This window comes from Arachis hypogaea, chromosome 12, assembly GCF_003086295.3.
Source record: "Arachis hypogaea cultivar Tifrunner chromosome 12, arahy.Tifrunner.gnm2.J5K5, whole genome shotgun sequence".
Classification (NCBI taxonomy): Eukaryota; Viridiplantae; Streptophyta; class Magnoliopsida; order Fabales; family Fabaceae; genus Arachis; species Arachis hypogaea.
In genome coordinates, this window is record NC_092047.1 from 92,038,868 (window position 1) to 92,062,416 (window position 23,549).

The 23,549-nt window shown below is 32.9% G+C and overlaps 1 long non-coding RNA gene across 1 annotated transcript; it reads left to right on the top strand.

Moving 5' to 3' along the window:
- The first annotated feature begins 14,444 nt into the window (after nucleotides 1–14,444).
- LOC112727709 (uncharacterized) lies at nucleotides 14,445–18,994 on the top strand. The gene is made up of 3 exons (XR_003165958.3): nucleotides 14,445–14,972; nucleotides 18,506–18,556; nucleotides 18,649–18,994. It is a non-coding gene; the product is annotated as an uncharacterized lncRNA (long non-coding RNA).
- Nucleotides 18,995–23,549: the final 4,555 nt, after the last annotated feature.

A 23,549-nucleotide genomic window follows, 5' to 3' on the forward strand; every position in this document is an offset into this window, starting at 1 on the left:
TTCAAAGTTGTCATAAGAAGATATTTAATAGGAAAACTGTTTTCAAGCTCAGTGATTATCATTGCCTTATGAATCTTTTAAAAAACCAATAGGTAATCGTTCAAAACCTTTTCAAAGAAACAATGTTTAATCTTTCAGAAATCCGAAACATTTCCTTTCTTATAAGAAAATCTCAATCAGAAACCAACCACGCAATCAAACAACACAATCATTAATTCAGCGCCAAAGTTCAATCTCAAATGTAGCACGCCAGGACAAACACAGGCAAAGCAGACAAGGAAAGCACAAGTAGGCAGCAGTTACAGCAAATAGTTCAAGTAACAGTTACGAACAGTTTAGCAATTAGGAAACCCAAAACAAGTTCAAACTCAAGCAAAGCATACAAATGCATATGATGCATGCCTGTCCTATGGCTGATGAGGCTCATCTGTCGGTTATCCAGCCAACCCGACAAGTCTGAATTGTACTTAGACTGTCCCACGACGTGCATCCTCAAGAGTCTATGCATAGATTTTTCTCAAATAATCAATATTACTCAATGGGGGTAACATTCCCGGGAATTTATATAGTGCCCGGTCACACATTTACGTCGTAGGGTCAACAGAGTATCGAGTTTTCAACCTGGTACACGTGGTGGCAAGCCACGGCACTTAATCCAGGGAACCTCGTATCTCAGATATTTCAAATTCATAAGCCACATAAATAATTCATTCATCATTCATCAATATCTAAGCCATTCTCAATATCATCATCATTCGTCAATCCATATCCCATTTCCAAATTCATTCAAAAATCATATTTCAAATCAATCCTCATCATCCTTCTTTCCGTTAATCAACAATCTCAATTCAAAACATAATTCTTTCTTTTCTAAATAAATCAATTCGAAACAAGTAACGTTTAAGAACTAAATCTTTTTAAACAATTACTTCAAACAAAACTCCCAAATTTATAAAATTTCGGCAGCATCTCCTCTAAAACTCGGATTCTGCCACCCTGTTCGGGTCCCAACCAAACCAAACCAAACACCTGTTAATCAGTCAAATCACTTATAACAACCATTATCACAACAACAGTACTCAACCCAAGGAAATTACAAATCCAGAATTCAATCAACCAATCCTATAAATCACAATTTAAACCGACTTCAACCAACACCATCAATCAATAGTTAAGAATTCTCGGTCTTCTCAAACAGTTTCAAACCAAACCATCCCCTCAAACACTTTTCGAATCATTTCTAAAATAGCAAATCATTCTCAATAAATAACCTGTTTTCAAATATCAAGTCTTTTCCAAGTTATTTTAAAATCAAATTCCAATATCAAATCGGGTTTAATATCAAATCAAACTAATGATCTCATTCAACCAAAATAACACAATTCAGTTCATAAGACTCACGAAATCACTAAAAATGTATTTTACGCGTTAATATCGATTTATAACAACCCTGTAATGTAAAATAGATTTAAGAAAAACCCCTACCTCAATTAGTCGCAAGTTGCATAATTAAACCCATTAAATACTTATTCTCATGTTAATCGGCAGCAACCGCAGAAATTCCCAATCAACCGCAGGGATCACAGCAACAACCACATATCTGACATAATTTAGAATTAACGCGGGACGGATATTGAGCGATATTAGAACATGATCGATAATGGAGTATTGCGATAAACAAGAACGGAACCGCATAATCTTACCATGATAAACAGAATAGAACGACACAGTAGCAGCTTCTAAATTGACCGGACAACAGCTCTAATAACGACCGGAAGCTCTGATGGTCCTGCAGCAGCAGTGACGGTATAATCCGATGCAAACAACCTCAGTAACAACTCACGGTAGAAGCAACTTAACAGAAAAGAAGATCTGAGGCAAGATTAGAGCTTACCAAACTGACTTAGGCCTCGGTGGCGATTTCTAGTGGCAGTGGCAGCGGGTTTCGAGCGGCAAAAGCTCGGTCACGGCGGCGCAGCCCCAGCAGTAGCGGTGATGGAGCGCGCAACGGTGGTGGTAACTTCGCGGCGGCGGTAGCTTCTCGCTGCACGGCGGCGCCTCCCTGTTTCCTCCACCGTGAGATCTCTTTCGCTCTGCTCCAAAGACGGCGACAATCTGCGAAGGGAAAGACGTCGGCGAGGTCTTCATGGTGGCAACACAACCAGGCGGCGACTGGGCTTGTCGGCAACGGCGACTCCACACGCGATGAAGACAGCGACGGTGGCGCCTCCTCCTCGCGCGGTCCTCCTCGGCGCTGGCGCAAACGGCGACGCGACGCAGCGGCTCCCTCGCGACACTCTCCTTCTCTCTCAGATCTCCTCTCTCCTCTGTCAGCAGCGGCGGCGACGGTGGCAGTGACACCCACCGCGCCGCCTCACTCTTCTCCCCCCTCTCCTTCCTTCCTCGGTCCCCTTCCTTCTTCCCCTTTCTTTCTTTTTTTTTCCCTGATGGGTGCGTATTTTGGTTAGACAAAAGGGGGGGGTTTCAGCTGCTGTTGGTGAAGGCTAATGGCGGCTAGGGTTTCATTAGGAGTAAGAGAAAAATTGTAATTTAATTGGGATTAGGGTATGTGTATAAAATTAAGATTTTGGATTTAAATTATAGTAAAGTAATTATAATAAAATTGAGGCATGGAGTATAAATTTTGAAATCTAATTAAATCTCTAAAATTATTTTAAAATATTATTTGTAGTATAAAAATACTAATTAATTTTCTCAATAAATTATTCTAATTGAAAATTCATGGTAATATAATTAATTTTCTTTATCTTTAACTTAAAGTATTAAATGATATAAATTAAATTATCTAAAATCCAATCATATAAAATTCTTATTATTTCATAACTACCAATTTTATATCAATAATTATAAAATTAGACAAAATTCTAATTTAAATAGCCAAACCCCATTATTTTTAAATTTCTAGAACTTTAAATCATAAATAGGAAAAGAATACTTAGGAATATAGTTTAGATAAAAACCTTAATTTATTTCAAATCCAATTAATTGCCTTTAATTATTTTTTAATAAAAATAATTTCTGAAATTAAAACTATAAATAAATATATATAATTTGAGATTAGTTTAAAATAGGACTTTTCAAAAGTCTTGGGTCTTACAAATACCATTTGTGTTTCTTTCTAAATGTATTATACTATTCCATCAATTACATTAAAAAAAGAAGAAAAAGAAAAAATCCACCTACAAACCCCCCAAATTTCTTACCAAGATGATCATGTAAAGCACTCTTATCAATCCCTTGGTGATGGTAACTCTTGCAAATAGCAAAAAATGTTCTGCACCAACAATCCCACCAAATTCACAATGACCAACACACCCACAATAACCTTGAAAAACTACAAAAACGAGTTCTGTGTATCAATTTCTATAATAAGCAAAACTGAGAAAATCACGAAGACAAAGTTACAGATAAACATCAAAAGCGTGACCTAGAGATAAGTGATGAACAAACGCTTGAAGATTTTGGGGATTGCAGAGATGGTGGAGGAAAAGGAGACAGCTTTGTTGGTGTAGAGAGAAGCGACGGTAAAGACGACGGCGGCAGTGGAGAGGAGAGGGAAGGCGAAGAGGAAGAAAAGGCAACAGATTTCTGGGATGTTCAGGAATTGTAGCTCCTCTAGTGCTAGATCCATTATTCCTTCTTCTTCTTCTTCTTCTTCTTCTCAGATTCTCGTTCTGTTCTTCTCTTATCTGAGAGAGAGAATCGAAAGTTTTGGTTTGTAGTTGCTTTAAAAGGATGGAATTTTGAGATATTAGATTGTTGTTCTTTTTTATTACAGAAATGAGATGATATGAGATGAGATGATATGAGAGGGAGGGAGAGGGAAGGGGGCTGTGATAGGGAGGGAAAAGGAAAGGGAAAGGGGGCTACGATGAAGGGGGGAGGGATTAGGGTTTGGAATAATAATTTTAATTACAAATTCCAACTCAAAATAAACATCTCTTGTCAGCAAAAACCGGTGAACACGTAAGCATCTTACTCGCCGGAGCCATAGTCTGGCAAGCACGAGGACACGCTTGACAAATTTTTAAAACATTTAGGTATCATTTTGTTAATAACAATAGTCAGGTACCAAAATGTTAGTGTTTGAATCTTTCGGGTACTGATTTGGTCATTACCTCTTAACTAATAAGATGTGGAAAGTTCTCATATTTATGTTGTAGGTGTATTTTTTTGTTTAGTGATATAATATAAAAGCTTTCCAAACTTTCAGTTGTATAATAGTTGTACAATATAGAGTATATATCCATTTTGGTCCTCAAAGAATTTTAAACCATACACTTTAGTCCCCAACTAAAATTAATTACTCGAATGGTCCCTAACAATTAACTCCGTCAGTCACTTGGGTCCTTTACTCCGTCAATTCTAACAGAGGACAAAATAGTCCCTGACAACTCTAACAGGGGACAAAAATGGTCCCTGATCTCCTCTGTTCAGAAACGTCACTGTTCTCTCCCAATTTCCATTATATCTCGCATAATACTAACAATTTAACACTGTAACTTCAAGCTACACAATGCACACTCTACAACTTCAATATTCACAAGAAAAAAATTCTCAACTTGTTCTCAACCAATTCATACTCAAGAAAGTAATGACTATGTCTCTCAACTACTTGTCATTTTCAATGGATCCCATGAATCTAGACAGCAAGTCTGATTTGTTAAGACCCATCATCGTCGTTGCCATCTCCCTCCTCCTCTGCCCTATCATCTTCATGACCACATTGTCCACCACTCTGATCGCTTCCTTCAACTTCTTCTCTGAACCAATGTTCAGTAATCGCTTCAGTTTCCATATGAGCGGGGAGCGGCAACGGCGACATTGCTCGTTGTACTGATAGCTTGGATGTGAGGTCGAAGCTGTCTGCCAACTTGGACTCTGAAAAAGAAGGAATGAAGCACTCGATGTCTATTTCAAATGAGAATTTGCATATGAGATCGAAGGAGAATCTTCTCATGATGTCCTAATGTCCAACAATCTATATTGCTTGCCGGAGAGTGGAGAAAGGCGTGCCCTTAGGATAGTTGTGGAACTTGGTCTTGAGGATATCGTGGACGTTGTCAGGGTTGGAGGTGATGTCATCGAGAACGTGGAAGTGGATGCTTCTGGTGGGTGAAGTGTAGAGGAGGTGGATGTACCAGTCACAGAGATTTAAGAAGTGTGTGGTCCATGACATGTTAAGGTAGTTGTGATACGTATGGCAATTACACCATGGCTTAATCTTGGAACTAAAGAGAAGGAAGGAAAAGATGGAAAAGAAGACTGTGAAGGTGAAGAAGGAGAGTATGAATGTTAGGGTTATGTGAGATATGATAAAAATTAGGGAAGAACAGTTTCGTTTTCGAATAAAGGGATCAGGGATCATTTTGTCCTTTGTTAGAGTTGTGAGGGATCATTTTGTCCCCTGTTAGAGTTGTCAGGGACCATTTTGTGTTTCGTTAGAGTTGACGGAGCCAAGGACCTAAGTAACTGACGGAATTAATTGTTAGGGACCAATCGAATAATTAATTTTAGTTAGAGACTAAAATATCTGATCTAAAATTTTTTGAGGACCAAAATAGGTATATACCCTATAATATAAGTTGTTCATTTAGCATTAGTGTTTTAAATAATAAGTGACTGATGGAATTAATTGTTAGGGACCAATCGAATAATTAATTTTAGTTAGAGACTATAATGTCTGATCTAAAATTTTTTGAGGACCAAAATAGGTATATACCCTACAATATAAGTTGTTCATTTAGCATTAGTGTTTTAAATAATAAATAGTAATTTCATTGTTAAGACAATTTATTTATAGTCATATAATTAAATAAGTAATATAACTAAATACTTTTGGTGATTAAAAGTAAGAATTTAATTCTATGTATTGGCATTATAAAATAGTGTTATATAAATAATACAGAAATTTAACTTAGTCTTTGTCTTTCAGTCTCAGTTTTTTCATCTCAATCTCCTTTTCAAACACAATTATATATGCAAAAAAAATAAGTTATCAAATTAGTCACTCGTACGAAATACATATTAAAATATAAAATACACATAAAAAATGAGTTAGACAACTTATATATTCATATGCGAATATATAATAACAAATTTGATGACTGATTTTTATGTGTAAATAGTATTTTTAAAAATTTTATTAAATAATTATGTAAATTTTTTTACAATATTTTGATATCAAAATTAAATTGTAAGAATAATAAAACGATTTTAATCAAGGACTACCAAATAGTCATCAACTTTGCGGGAGCAACTTAACAGCGGGAGTGAATCTTCTCCAGTAAAAAAAAATTGGATGGTGTCTGTTGTGATCTCTCATTCTTTATTATTTTTTCTCTTATATTTAATTTTAATCCCACTTATAAAATTAATTGTAAAAAATTACACTTTATTTTCTCAAAAGTGTTAAAAAAATTAGAGAGAATCCATTTCCCCTAACAGCTAAAGAATCGCCACAAGATCCCAAACATAACATAAAACACACCAACAAGTGTATCGCATCTGTCCAAATACACTCATACACACACTCTTCTCATCAATTGACGAATCCGTGGTGGTTTTAAGAGGCATACTCATGTCAACGGTCCCAAACCTCCACCACTTGCCACCAATTTTTAGTCTCCCATCAATATGCAATTAAAACTGGATGTTGGCTCATTAATGAACCAACGGTTCCTCGATAAGAGAAATGGGATTGGCTAATAGTAAGTACGAAAAATACTTATGAAAAAAATAATAATGTCCCTCTTAAATTGATAACATTATTTAAAAAAAAAAAAACTATTTATATTTGTCATATCAATATTTTTTTATATTTTTTTGTCATATATATAAGAATTAAAGATAATTTAAAAAAAAAATAAAAAAGATATAATTAAAAAGAAGTGTTATTATCAATTTTGGAGTGAAATTATAATCTTCCATATACTTATGTATGTGTTATCATTATATGGGTTTTGTAAATATATATATTATAAACGTATATTAAGATTACTATTAGTAAAAATATTTAAATTTTTATTTTAATAATATAAAATAAGTGTATTGAAAATTAAATTTTACGTTTTTTCTATAAATTTTTTAATTAATAGCTTTAATTCGTGTCCTTATAAAAAGTATGCTAATAAATATTTAAAGACACTCTTTAAAGATTTTACAAATAGAAGGTTTGAATGGAAAATATAAATTAGTTATCAGTTTTTTTCTTTCACTTTCTATACATTAAATACTTTAAAAAACCCTAAACTTTCTACTTTTTAGTCTCTTCACCAATGTTCTAACGCAGGGACGAACCCAAGTGGTGGGAAAAATAACAAAAATATATAGATGTATGTTTATGTTTGTCTCCTTGTTATATTATGTTTGTTGTCAATATAAAATATAAATGATTTTATTGAGTAGTATTATGTTAAAAAATTATTTTGTTAAATTTAAAATAATAATAATAATAATAATAATAATAATAATAATAATAAATTTGATCCAACATAAAAAGTAAAAAAAAAATAAATTGATTAACTCAATAAAAAATAATAATAAATACTGATAATTAACTTTACAACAATAGCTAATCAGAAAACAATCAAATCAAAGTCTAATTTAAATATAACTAATTATTTTAAACGTTAGTTAAGATAAAAAAACATATTACCTATATATTAATATATTAATCTTCTTTATTAAAATGGTCTTTTCTATACTAATTATTTTATTTAAAAAATGTATTTAACTGTGAATACTATAACAAATGGACTTCACAAATTTTTTTTTTGTAAAAATCCAATCTTTAGTATGTCATGATCATACTAAAAATTAGATGTTATTAATTTTTATTTTCTTATTTATTAGCTAATATTTATTATATGAGTTTGTTTCGTTGTTAAAGCATAGTTGCTTTCGCGGGGTATCTCTTTTTTTTATTATTATTTAAACGCGTTTAGTTTAACAAACAGAAACGTTCAAAGATACCATCACTTGTAATAACAAATAAAACGATTCAAAACTATTCTACATATATATTGCACGTTAATTAATAATATTTAGTGTCGACACCCTAGGAGTAGCTAGTTATTAACTATGTAACATATATATATATATATCTCAGACCCCGACTTATCTAAAAAGTCCCTAAACTGGTATGTAGGCTAACCTAAATTCCATATATAATGTAACGACCTAACTTCTAATACATCATGATCGTATCAAAAGTAAGGTATTACTAACCTATTTTTCTTATTAACTATTTTAATATTGAGCCTTTAGTTTGATATTGTATTTCAATCTTTAATAAAATGCCAGAAAATTATTTTCAACTCACTAAAAATCATATATTAAACATCACCAAGTAATAATAATAACATAATTACTAATAATAACAAATCGTATATAAGTAAATCAAAATAAAATTCAGATACAACACCGATCTCTCTGTATAAAATAAAAATCTTAAACAACAAGCGAAGGAACTCTATGAAAGTAACTTAACTTATAAATAAAGTCAATAATTGCCTGCAGTTTCAAACTGAGTCTTCGAACCTGTACGTATCACTGAAAAGGTGGAAGATATTAGGGTGAGAACAAACCACACGTTCTCAGTAGGGACGGGAATACCATCAAAGTAAAGAAATACTTGCAAATAGAATTAATTCCATTATAAAACAATTTTCTTTTGAAGTAACCTTTTAAAAAAAAGTTTAGTGAAAAACTTACTTTAAAAGATGTTTAAAAAATTTCCTTTAACTTACAAATTAGTAAGATGAATAGTTTAAAGAAACAAAAAGAACCAAAGACGTGCCTAGTGACTTCCTATCCAACTCACCTCGCTCACTCCTATCCAAATAATATATACATTAGAATACTCAAGCAACACCTAGTCTACCTGCCTCAACCTTCATTACCACATACTAGAAACCACCCTCATCACGCCTCCACCAAAAAGGATCTCTTAGATAAACATACACATACGAGACAAATAGAGAAATCACAGATAGGATTCAAGTACAGCAAGTAAACAAGTAGCAGATGAACATGGCTAAGCAATTAAGCAAACCAAAACAAATACACACTCAATCAAAACATACAAATGCATATGATGCATGCCTGTCTAATGAGCTCATCTTTTGGTTATACAGTCAACCCGACATGTCCTGGTAGTTAATCATTGGACAGTCCCCCGACGCACATTCCCATGAGTCTATGCATAGTTTTTTCTCATATATATATATTAAATCGCTCAATGGGGATACCATTTCCGAGAATTTATAAGTGCCCAGTCACCCTTACGTCGTAGGGTCAACAAAGTATCGAGTCTCAACCTGGAACACGTGGTGGCAAGTCACGGTACTTTACCCAGGAAAATTCGTATCTCAGATAATTCAAATAAATAAGCCATATGAATATTTCAATTATAATTCATCAATATCCACATCATTCTCAATCATGTCTCATTCATTACCAACCTTGTCATCAATATCATAACCAACGTCATCAATCACAATCATCACCCCACATCACTATAATTAACCAGAGTCATCACCAGATTTTAAACAACCCAATTATCACTAAATCACACCCTAATTTCAAAGACAACCTTCAAACAACTCACTAAACTCGCCTCCAAATCAACACCACACATTTTTTTTTATCATATTTCTTAAAATAACTTTCTTCCCCTTAACTCTTATGTTCAATTTCATTAAAAATCTTAAACTCACTTTCCTATTCCCAAACCCTTTGAATTTATACTCAATTTACTATTTTAAAGTATTTGGCTAGTTAATCAAATCTCTTTTCATCATTAGAAATCAAATGAGTTTAAAACCACAAGTTAACCAAATCATAAGAATCCAATTCTCTTTAATAATCTTCAAAAACATTCAAAATCATTTTCGAAATCACAACCAAAACTTCTTCAAAATTCTTAGAAAAACTCCGGCAGCACCTCCTCTAAAAACTGGAGTTTAACACCAATTACGAGTCCCCTCTTTTCAACTTCGACTCAATCAAAACCAACATTTCAAATTAACATTTCCAAATTCATCTTTCATAATCAACAAGAACCAATTTCAAACAGAGGTTCAAAATCAACATATTCAATCATTTTTCCCAGAAACTCAAAAAAATTGATAAATCAATAATCAATTCAGCCACAACTTCAATCACAGCAGAAAATCATTTCAAGCACAGAAATTAATTCACTTACATTAATCCATTAAACTCATCAGGTATTCAACCCCAAAATATTTTACCTTTAAAACGATCCCCTACCTCAGTTAACCGAGTCCGCATAACTTATCGTGACAATTCCCTTTCCTTTTAATTCATGGCAACAACGACAACATTAACCCCATGAAAATAGCAACAACTCTGACGCCTCTTATAGCGACCGCGTTATTACAAATTACAATTACAGTAGCTGAAATAGCTTCAAGAAACCCAAACAAGGACATATACAAAAATCAATTCAAAACAAGCATGGAAAAGACAGTAAAACATGTAAATGGCCTAGAATCGAAAAAGATACCCGACTAGAATAATTAAGAATAGCTCCGGTGTCTACTCCCAACGGCAGAAAAACAGAAATCAGACCCAGGCATTCGTCCTAGCGGCAGTAACATCACTCCGAGTGATTAAGGCAACAGAGACACCAACAATAATAAGAATAGTGGAACAAAATAGAAGCGAAACAAATTCAAGAAAGGAAGAAACAGTTATCAGTAAATCTGGCCCGGTTTCGGCGATGGCGTACAACTAAGTAACTCGCGGCAATTGAAACCCAAGAAGACAGAGGCTTTAGTTGCGGTCTCTGGCGGCCAACACGGCAACGTAGAGCTCCGGCGATGCAACAGCAACCTGGGTGCAATGACGGCGAGTCCAGCAACTTCGGTGGCAGATCTTTGGCGACGGTGGAAGAGCGATAGCGGCATAGGCACCGATGCCTCCCTCTCTCATTTGCAAGCTCGACAACAACACCCATGGTAGCTTTGCACGAAGCTGACGGCGACCCAGAGCTTTAGCGGCAACGATGGCTTAACGAACGGCGACTGGGCCGGGCGGTGACACGCGATTCCATCCTCCTTCGGGGCTCTCTCTCTCTCTCTCTCTCTCTCTCTCTCTCTCTCTCTCTCTCTCTCTCTCTCTCTCCTCTGGACTTGGGCTCGACGGCGACAATGGTGCGCGACGATGGCGGCGGACCCAGCAGCGTCGGCCAGCTCCTTCCTTTCTTCCCTCTCCTTCTCCTCCGTTCCCCCCTGCTTTCTCGAATCTCCCTCTCTTCTTTGTTCGTTTCTCCCTTTATTTCTTCCTGTTTTTCTTTCTTTCTTTCTTGGTGAATGGGTGAATGGCTGAGGGTTTTGGGGGGTGGATGGCGGTGCTGTTAGTATTAGGGAGGTTAGGGTTTAATTTGAGGATATTTGGGTTAATTAGGATTTGGTTATTCTAATCAAATTAGGGTATATTTTATTAATTTGAAATCTAATTTAATCCCTTGAAATTACTTTAAAAATATTACTTAATTACAATTTGTTAATTAGATTTTAATCAAGTATCTTAATTTAAAATTAGAGATGATATAATTTATTTTCTTTGTTTATGAAATTAAAATATTAAATTCTAAAATCTCAATTATTTAAACTAAATCATATAAAATTCTTATTCTTTTACAATTACTGAATTTTATAATTTAAGTATAGAAAATTATCCAATAATAATGAAATTAAGTAAAATTTATATTTTAATTATCAAAGCCTAATTTAATTATTTTCAATGAAATAATTTCTAAAAATAAAATCTCTAATAAATAAATAAATTTGAAATTGGCTCATAATAAAATTTTCTGAAATTTCTGGGTCTTACACTTCTTGCTCTCTCTAAGTTACAAAAGTGAGGGAATAATATTCTAAGTCTTCAAGATGTAGGCCAAGCTAAACTTCATCAAAAGGCAAAATATTATGTATCTGCACGATTATCTGTCATTACTGGGCCATTGGAGCTTCATCTAAAGGGGGAAGGAAAGGGGTAAGAACTTGGGGTTTTTAGTAAGGTCGGAGTTGTTAGTTAAGTTCATTAATTCTTTATTATTACCAAATAACCGTACTTGAACATAAAATACAGGAAATAGTAAATAAACAGAAAAATAATAACCAAACAGGAAATACAGAAAATAGAATACAACAAAGAAAGCATACACAGGTACATAATGCACATCAGGGAGTATATATGGTAAACAAGTATGATGCATGTCTGTCATATATATGCAAACCATGAGCTCACGTGTTGGTTTACACCCGATAGCCCGACATTACGTAGGCACAAGTCCTAGATATAACTTTTGCATCGGTTGCATATAAGTCGTATGGCCAAAACCACATCAGTTGACTTTTAACCCCTTTTCTACAGATATGCATACCCCCGAAAAGCAATTCTTAGTCTGTGGGCGTCCCCACTATACAATCGGCACCAAGGCCCAATCAATATTTACCTTTCAGTTTTCTATTTCTATAAATCCTTTTCAATTCCTTTCTTTGTTCTTTCTCTATTCCTTTTTTCTTAATTGTTCCTTTCAATCACTACAAAAAAAAATACCCATTTAGCCACACTTTTTTTAAATTACATTTGAAAAGTGTAGTCTATTCCTAGAATAGGCTACGCTTTTCTTCATGTTGCCCTTTTATAAGAGAATAGGAAACACAGTTGTGGTATCACTTGAAAAGTGTCTCCTTAGATATTACAAATATCACTTATAAAGCGTAGCCTATTTGAATAGCTATGGCTACACTTTTTACACCAAAGATAATGCTTTTGAAGAGTAACCTATTTGTTATGTTTTGGGTGCGCCTCAGAAGTGTTGCCTAATGTATGTAGAACCAAATGCCCCAACACTTAATCATTTTTTTCCCTTTTCGCCAATAAACACTAATGTAACTTAGCCAAATCAGAGAAGAACATAACTCTCACCACCAACACTTTGCGTCACTCAATCCCAAATTGGAGGAAGGTTTCGCCATCACCAATCACCACGCACTACTCGCCACTCCAGAACCGTAGCTCCTCTTCCACACTCACCGCTCCTTTTACACACTCACAGCTAACTATAATATCCTACGACACAGAGCTTTACGCCTAAGACGTAAATAAGAGGTGACAAAGCGCTATGACCTCTAAAAGAAAAAGACGTACATAAATATAGTTGAAAGAATTTATAACTAGGAGCCTTGAAAGAAAAAGTTAAAACGAAACACAAACAGGAAAGCGCATCACTCACGATCGGATAAATATAGAAAGGTAGATAAGATTGAGTAGAAAAGATAATGTGTATATAAGATTAGAGTTCCAAAGATATAAATAACAAGCTCTAGGCTCGACCTGCGAAGCAAATATATAATCCCAAAAGCAACCCAAAATATATGACAAAACACCTGTTCCTCCAAGTTAGCCTCTAAGAGGGACAAAACATAATATATACAAGGTGGAGAATCTACGAACATATATAAACATAAACAGAATACAAACACCGAGTCCTAAGATAGTTCTTTGCTTCCAAGAGTCTCCAGAATGCTCAATGCGGTATCTCATGTCCTGCTTTTGAAAATAATATATATATATATATATATATATATATATATATATATATATATATATATATATATATATATATATAATGAGAACCCAGGATTCTCAGCATCGTAAAGGTACCTGCGTAGTTAATATAAAAGGTCCCAAAAAAGCCAGAGGCTTTCCTAAAACTCCGACACTCAAATTTAAAACTTAGAGTTATAATTTAAACCAAAAATTAGGTAAACTATCTAAGGTACTCAGGTTCTAAATCTAATTGTAACTCAATCCGTCACTTTTCGTTTCATCCAATCCTCCGAAATACTATTGGAACAATCCTCGTCACACCTCCAGCATACGAGGGATCTCTCAATTGCAAAGACATACAATACAGACAAGGAAAGACATAGATAAAATGCAGTTATAATAGGCAGAACATATAGTAAATAAGCATAGATAATCAACCAAGCAAACCCAAATAATGCACACTCAAACAAAATAGACAAATTCATATGATGTATGCCTACCCTACTGGCTGTGAGCTCACGTGTCGGTTAGTTTGCCAGAATCTGACACACCCGGTAGCTAACCTGGATATCGTCTCTCTGACATGCCTCTACACTCTTGGGATATAGTGTCTAGGGTGTTCAAAACCGATCCGGACCAAACTAAACCGATCAACCGAACCAAAAAAATAAAAAATCGACCAAACCGAAAATTAAAAAAAAATCGAAAAAAACATATTTTGCTGTTTTTATTACGGTTCGGTTCGATTTTCAATTCTGACCATGAAAACCCCAACTGAGCCAAACCGGTATACTAAAAAAAACCCTAAAAAATTAACCCCCCAGGCCCACACCCCCTGCCCCCCATACCCCCAAACGTGACCTAACCCCCCACCCCCAAACATAACCTAGCTGCTCTCTTCTCTCAGTCTCGCTCTGACGCTCTCTGCACTGGAGTCTCGAGGCCGGCGGTGAACCCACCTTCTTGCAGCACCTCTAAGCGTCGGCAAAGTCCTTCCTCCCACAACCTTGCAGTGCCGCCGAAGCATTCCTCCCAGCGCTGCCAAACCTTTTCTCCCAGGACCTCCTCACCAACAGCACCACCCAACGCCAGCCAGCACCACCATCTTTGTTTTAATGATTAATTGGTGTTGGGTATTGCAGCAATTGCAGGCATAGAGAGGTTTGTATATAAAGGGGTGGCATCAAATTTGGTTACATACCTAGCTGATGTAGTGAAGCTAAGGAACTTATCTGCTGCAAAAATGGTTAATACTTAATAGTTGGTGTGGCTTCACTTCCATAATGCCCTTGTTGGTGGCACCCATTGCTGATGCTTATTGGCACAAATATTCCACAATTATGGCCTCTTCTTTCTTCTATCTTATGGTGAGTCACCCTCCACAACTTCAATATCAACTACCTTTATATATGAATAGATAAAATATGTTTCATTTAATGATAGATAAAATATGAGTCAAGCAACATATTCTTAACAGAGGACAATTTTTTTGGAGTTTAGATATGACATACTAATATAATATAGCAGCCATATTTGTAATAATATATTATTCTTATAAGTTCCATTATGGATTACGTTGTAGGTTTGTTAGAAGCTGAGTCATAAATAATCTTCCTATTTGGGCATATATGAAGTAATGCTTTCTATAAAAGTTACAGCGGGTATAAGAAAGTGTATCATGTTTTGCTACCTTTCAAAGTCAGATATAAAATCAACCAGAGTATCAACATAATTTTTTTTTTTTTGAAAAAGAACACTGACACTTTAATAATCCTGAATAACATGAAAGGTTTTACTTGTAATCTAAGCAGGAAACGAATTTTTCATAGTCCCTCATTTTTCAATACTTATATTAAATTTTCCAGGCATAGATCACCTATGTAAGTTAGTTGTTAATGTTGTTGTGTTTATTATTATTATATTGGCTATGTAATATAATTATAAGTCTGCTAATTTTCGATTATATGAAGCTACTTAAATATACTTATTATTGTTTTCCATAACTAATATGTCTGGGATTTCATATTCTTATGTATGTAACCACAAAATAAATAAATAAAATAAAAACATAAGCATGTGTTATAGAACTGAAGTTATTGTCTTGTCCTGTTTAAGCAGTAAAGCATGATGATAACATGATAGGCTTGAAAAGATTAACTTTAGATCAGTTGTGTTACTATCGAACTTTTAAACTTTTTAGTTGTCGTAATTAAATTCTTTTTGTCATTAAATTTTATTGGATCAAAACTTTGTTAGCTATTCTATATTTGTGTTTGTCGATTTCAATGTTATGACTTTGTGAAATAGTATGGTAGTATTTTTTTAAATTGATTGAAAAAACCGAACAAACCGAACCAAACCAAACCGATTTTAATTGGTTTGGTTTGGTTCAGATGACTTCGATAAAAAAACCGAACCAAACCGAACTGCAGTTTAATTAAACGATTGGATCAGATGACTTTTCTCTCAAAAATCGAACCAAACCGCACCGCAAACACCCCTAATAGTGCCCGTCACACTCTTGGGATATAGTGCCCGCCACACTCATGGGATATAGTGCCCATCATTTTCTAGGATAAAGTGTTCCCACACTCTTAGGGTATAGCGCCCGCCACGCTCTTGGGATATAGTTCCCATCACACTCATGGGATATAGTGTCCAACTCACTTCTTAGGGTAAAGTGCTCCCATACCCTTGGGATATAGCGCCCGCCACACTTTTGGGATATAGTGTCCGACACACTTTACAAACAGAGAAAAAATAATGTAACAAAAGTGGAACAGAATATACACAACCAAACACACAAGTAGAATCGCAACTTAAATAATCATTCCTCAATCCACCTCATCATAGTCACAATCACCATCTATCAGGGATATAGTGCCCCAGCACACTCTTGGGATATAGTGCCGGTCACACTTTTCAATCATAAACATTATCCTCATCTCTTACCCAGAGCAAGTGGAAACCGCCACTGCCTCTTACCCGGGGTCTCTTTCTCAATCAGATTCAATCTTATACTACATTCAATATTTTCGCACCCCATTGATTGATCTCTTCTCTTCATAGACCCCTTTGCACTTCAATTTAATTTCCTCAATAATTTCACTCTTCTTCTATAATATAAAAACTAACTTTCGAGCCTTAAATATTAGTTACCGGGGTTTGAAAAGCTAGTGGAATGATTTAACATTAAAAAATATCACATTTGGGAAAAACAAGGGTTTTGCGTACGCGGGATTATGTCCGTGTACGCGAGATTTCAAAACAGCGGGGGATTCTCGCGTTGCGTATGCTGTTCGCGTACGCGAGCGTCCAAATTTGCAGGTCCATGTATGCGGAACGCCTGAGCAGAGCCCGAATCCCGCGTCGCATGCACGTTTGCATACGAGACCACCCCTTTTTCCTCAAAAGCTGCTAAGTTTGCAGAAAACCAGATTTTTGCACCAAACTTCGATCGCACATAACTTTTTTGTTTTAAATAATTTTTCATCCATTTTTTAAATGACATAAACTTCACGGACCCATTTTTCATTTGAAATAAGTTTCACAAAATTCGGGAGTCCGAAAGTCGTGTTATGACCCGCCGAAATTGGTCAAAAATCAGTCTTTACCAAAAGTTTCCAAACACTAGTTTTCCAAAATCCTCAATTTATATCACTTCAATCACAATAAAAAATCACTACCAATTACCTCTCCATCCTTCCTCAATCACTCCACACCCAACTTCTCAACTCAATTCACATTCCACATTCCTAATTATCACAAATCATCACCAACATCAATAATTATCATCACTCCATAATCATCAAATCATCAACATATACAATTTATATACAAAGCAATTCCATATATATTCATTCCTTCTCTTCCTCAACAAACCAAACAATTCAAAATCAAACAACACAATTCATCAACATTAATCTATTACCATCACAATCCATTATCATCATCAATCATCACAATCATCAAAAATCAATACATTTTCATAATAACTCAACATTTACACCAAAGTTACTAAACCTTAACAAGCTTCTATAATTCAACCTATCCTATAGCCACTAGCCTAAGTTTTCACGTGACATTAAACATTAACTACGAGAAACCAAAATCATACATTGGTCGATTTCTCCCTAAGTGTGGAATACTTTAAAAGCCTCTCCTTTCACAAGCTTCAAGCTTCCATATGCCAATTTCACAAATTTAACTGCTAGAATTTCATCTCAACCCTCCAATTGAACTCCAATTCAACAAGATACACAATCTTATTCATACAATATTACAATAATCAATATAGGGCTCACTAAACCACCAATTCACAAAGTTTAGGGTTCCTTCACTGTTACCTACGAGTCAAATGGACAAAATCGGTGATTACTCGCCGCTAGAGTTCACCTAAGTCATCAAAACACCAAATCCCTCAATATTCAAAAACCCAAAATCACAAATTAAAGAGGGGAAGAATTGGACATGAAATCTCAAATTCCTTACTAAATTGTTCGGTGAGTTTTGTAGAGAATTTCGAGACGAACGCGTGGTAAAATTGAAATCAAGAATAAGGATTTTGGAATTTTGTTTTCCTTTCCTCTCTTCTCCATGGGCTGAAGCAAGAATGAGGAAGAAAGCTTGATGCTAAGCTTGTATATATGGGGTTAGGTGAGTGGACTTGGGCCCATATATATTGGGCCCGGTTCACTCGATTTAGCTCGTTGGGCTAAAATTTTTAAAATTATTGTTAAAATTTATATTTTAATTATTTTTACTCTTCTAACTTATCAAATTTAATTTCCTAATTCTTTTAAATAATAATTAATTTGGTAGCTAATTATTTACTAATTACCGAGTGTTTACACTAACCACTCAAGAACCATTGTTCCTCTTTGTTGTGTGCTCACATCAGAAAGACTCTGCAGTCAGCATCGTCCTCCCTTCACTCACCATCGTCGATAAGGTATGTATTTACCTTCATTTGATTCTAAAATTTGTGAAGGTTAAAATTTCGATTTTAGGGTTTTCAATTTGGAGGTTTGGCTATTGTTGCAGCGCAGGTGAACTCTCGTACCCAACATTCCGTTCACGCACGGTAATGTGAGCTTAGCTAATCAAGATTTTGCCCACTACCAACCTTGCCGCGAGTCTCGAAAAATTTGTTAAGTGGTAGGTTGGCTATTATGGTGTTCAATTAGTCACCGAAATTTTTCTTTTTTCGTATAATTTGATTATACTTGATGTTACCATGAGCAATTTATTTATGGTGAATTCTATGGTGTAGAAAGAAAAAAATTTTTACACCTATAGAATACTTGTGACATAGCATAAGAAGGATATGTGGACATTTGTAACTGATTGATGGTTCAGCAATAACAGAAAAAGCTGACATTATAACTTACCGCAGTGATTAGTAGCATACTCCCATAAAAATTAACAATTTGATTTGAAATGTAATCACAGGTTTTTTTTTTTTATCATTTGATGGGCCAAATTTATTTGTTGAAAGAGTATCTTGTTTAGCCAAAACCTCGTGAACCACGCAATATGATTATCCTAGCAGTATATTAGAGTAAAAAAATATATAAAAAAGAACCAAAATGCAGGCACGAAAATAAAAAAGAATTTGTGATGAATGTATATTATGGTTATCACAAATTAATTTCACCAAAGAATTTTTGTAACTCATGGTTATCACAAATTATTTTTATTTTGTTTTCTAAAATACAACTAGTATAACTTATTTTTCAGGAATTATAGTTTGGTTTAATAGCAGTGTTTATGTTTTTCAAAAATTTAAAAACCTAGTTTTATATTTAGTAAACTAAACCAAAAAGATAATATATTTATACTTGTAATTTTTAAAAGTTAACTTCTATTTATTAAAATTAAAAAAATCTAAAATAACTTTGTATATTAAAAAATATAAACATTTATCTTTATATTTATATCTATTATGATATTTTAAATTTTAAAATTATTTTACTAAATATAATTATTGTTTTTTATATTTATTGAAAAATTATTTTTAATTTGATTTATCAAATTTATATGCTACAAATTTTAAAAAATTATCTTTTAAAAACTAATTTTAATAAGTTACTTTCAAAAGTTAAAAATTTTACTAAACCAGCATTATATTTAAAAAGTAAAAAATATACAACTTTTTATAAATTGCAGTCTTTAATAATTTTACGCTAAATATTAAAATACAAAAAAAAGTTATTCACCCAATTTTTTGCTACAAGATGATGTTATTGTCTTATAGCATAATTACGTTGTTTTTTTATTATTTACTATCATTCATTTCATTTTAAATTTATGATATTAAGTCTATAAATTATTTTTTGACAACTTTTTTTAAAATATTGGATGTTAACTTTTATAGTAAAGTTACTTTATAATATAATATGTTATGAAAAAAAAAATATTTTAATTTATATAACTTATCCAAACACCAAATTATGGTCTCCCAATTTCAAAATTGGTATATTTATCAAAATCTACTAAATAGATAAATATTAAAAATGTGGTTCAGCTTTTTTTTTTTTGGGGTAGCAGTTTAAAATTTTGATCCTTTTTTTTCACTAGATTTATGGAAAACACTGCATCCCACCCAAATATTTTTTATTCGTCTTGTGCTTCATGATTATTGGTCAAACAAAACTCTCTCAACTAACTCACCTGGCCCATAAAAAATAAATTAAAAACTGTAATTATATTTTATCAAATTGTTAATTTTTTAGTAATGCACTGCAAATTACCGCAACAAATTATAATCTGTGTATCATTTCTGTTATTGCTGAACCATGAATCAATTGTAAATGTCCACATGTCCTTTTTATATTATGCCACAAGTATTTTGTAGGTGTAGAAAATTTTTTTTTTCTTCCATAAAATTCACCTTTATTTATTTATTCGTTTGAATTTATGAACCTGACAAAAAAGCAGTGACATGTTGCTTATGTGAACAGGCCTCTCGTTACCTAAAATTTAGCATTATCTAAAAATATCACGTTATCTAAAAATCTCACCATCATTTATAATATGATAGTTCCAAACTTCTAATTGACAGTTGATAAGGAGGATTGAAAATTCACCATATTTAACTAGCTATTAGAAATACCATACAATTCAGCATATAATATGTTAAAAATAATTTTACTTAATTGCATGAGACAGAAGCCAAAAAAAAAAAACAATAAATAGTAAATATCATTATGCAAACAAATAATCAAAACTGAACTTAAAAATCATAGTCTCTCAAATGATTTTTTTTTTTTTTTTGTTGAACTCTCAACCTAATATTCAAGTATCTTTCAATTACATAATATTTTTCAACAACTAAAACTCATAATTGGTTGTTTTCACACAATAAATTCTTAACTCAAACTTTTTTCTTTCCAACACAAATATCAATAACAAAATTTCTAAGCTAATGAACACTTTCAATAATAAGAATACTCTCATCTAATTTCTGAAAAATTAGAAATGAGACACCAAAAACATAAACACATCTAATATTAACATGAACAATATAAACACAACCAAAATTAAAAATTGACACGTCAAAATTATATTAATATTTTAAATTTGAAATTAATAGAATAGTAAAAATTAGATATTTGATGTAGAATTACAAATGTTTCTCAAGATAAATTTAAAAAAACAAACAAGTATAATGTCTTCAAAACAAATCCAAAACTCATCATTTGATCACACAAATCTTACACAAAAATGTATAGAAATACAAACTCATATACAATTAATTAAATAACATAATTCAAGCATCTTTCAATTACATAATATTCCTCTACAGAAACTAAAACTCACATAATTTTTTTACTCACAATAAATTCTTTGACTCACTCAAGCTTTTTTCTTTCAAACACAAACCTCAATAACAAAATTTATAAACTAATGAACACTTTCAAGAATAAGAATACTCTCATCTAATTTCTGGAGGGGGAGGCGCTGTAACTATGAATTTTTGCGAAAAAAAGGTTTTACTAGTAAAAGTCTGATTTAGAATATTTATAGTTTTATTTGGGATGTGTTAGTGTTTATAAGATTTAAATTTTAAATTTTAAATTTTAATTCTTTTTGTATATTGGTATTTAAATTAAAAAATAAACCTATTTAGATGTGATTGTTTTAGTTTTTTTAATTAATTAATATAATAAAAAAGTTGAGTAAAAGATTAATTTAAAGAATATCTAGTTAAACTTATATATATATATATATATATATATATATATATATATATATATATATATGATCTCTCAAACAGTCACGCACTCACATTATTGTTATTATTAGGTTGTCTTTTTTTATTGGTTGTTTATTTTTAATATTAAAAAATTATTGAATAATATTTTTGAAATAAAGTAGACTGATAAAAAAGAAAAAAAAAAAACACTATCTTCGTGAAGAAATACTAGAAGTCGTTTTTAAAAAAATTTTGAAAATATGATCATATTCACATTTCTAATCTGATCACATCTGAAAGTTGTCAGATTGGATCAGATCAATCTAGATATAAAGAACATGTATATCAAATTCGATATTTTTTATGTGGATCGGACAAGATTTTAGCTAAATCCAATCTTATACAGAGAAGTAAGAGGAGCAGATGATGAGGTATGCAGAAGTAGAGGATCAATACCGTGAAGAGCAAGAGTTTCGACGCATAGAATACAAAGGTGACTAATATGAAGAGCATGGTCAACCATATGTACATGCAGAGTGGCTCCTCCAATGCATTGATGCCCTTCCATCTCCATTCATGGCCGGCAATGATAGCATGCGAGAGTCGTGAATCAACAATCCACCACCACTTAGATGTCCCGCGCTCCCTCTCCCACTAGCACGAGGTTGATGCGGACTAACAATGATTTCTTCCACCAATACTACATATAAATGATGTTTTATAACATGTCTCACGTTAACATAAATTTAATAAATTTTACAAAGTTTTAATGGTTGGTAATTAGCACTGGAAGTGTTCGCAGTGCGGTTTGAATCGATTTTGAATCAAAAATTCATTTGATCCGAACACTAATTTTATTTGCGGTGCGATTTGGATTGAATGTTTTTTAAAAAAAATTCGGCAGTTTGGATTGGATTGGATTTGTGGTTTTGTAAATTAAAAAAATTAAATAATCAATCAAATTTTAAATAATCAACAATGACATAACAAGTTTCAACAATATCTTAAAAAGTCAGCGATAACATAACAATAGAAATAAAATTATAGGTTAGTTAAAATAAATAAATAAATAACATTTTGAACATAAAATATTTATTAAATAATAATAATACATGAATAATATAAAAATATATAACAAATTGAATATGTTATAAATATAATTGTAAATATAATAATAAAATAAGCGGTTTGAATTGGATTGGATTGGTTATGAAAAGTAGATCCAAAATCCGATTCGATCCAGCGGTTTGCAAAAAGTAGAATATAATCAAATTCGAATTAGTGGGATTTTAATTGATTTCCGGTTTAGATTTGATTAGATAAGCGGTTTAATTTAGATTCATTTGGATTTAAACACCCCTAATTAGTACACATAACTTTTGCCTTTATAATTTATTTGACAATTTACCACATTTTAATGTTTTTATGTGTACCTGCTTCTCCTGCAATCAAAGCTTCAATGGATTCATTGGTATCTCCTACGGCAAGACAGTAAGGAATACGAAGAGAACAAAACAAAAAGAAAAGTATAATTTAGTGATGAAGAATTGTGTGTAAGTTTAATAACAAAAGAATATGAATTAAATCTTAAAATGGTTTCTAAGATTGGCCGCTTACACCGAAAAATTTTTTAAGATCTCAATGTCAAGTTACTCTTTACGTTGTGCCTGTGAGTGCTAACATGTACCCTTTCACATCGGACTAGACGATATGACGTCGCTTTAATTTTTGCGCTTAACACTTGATT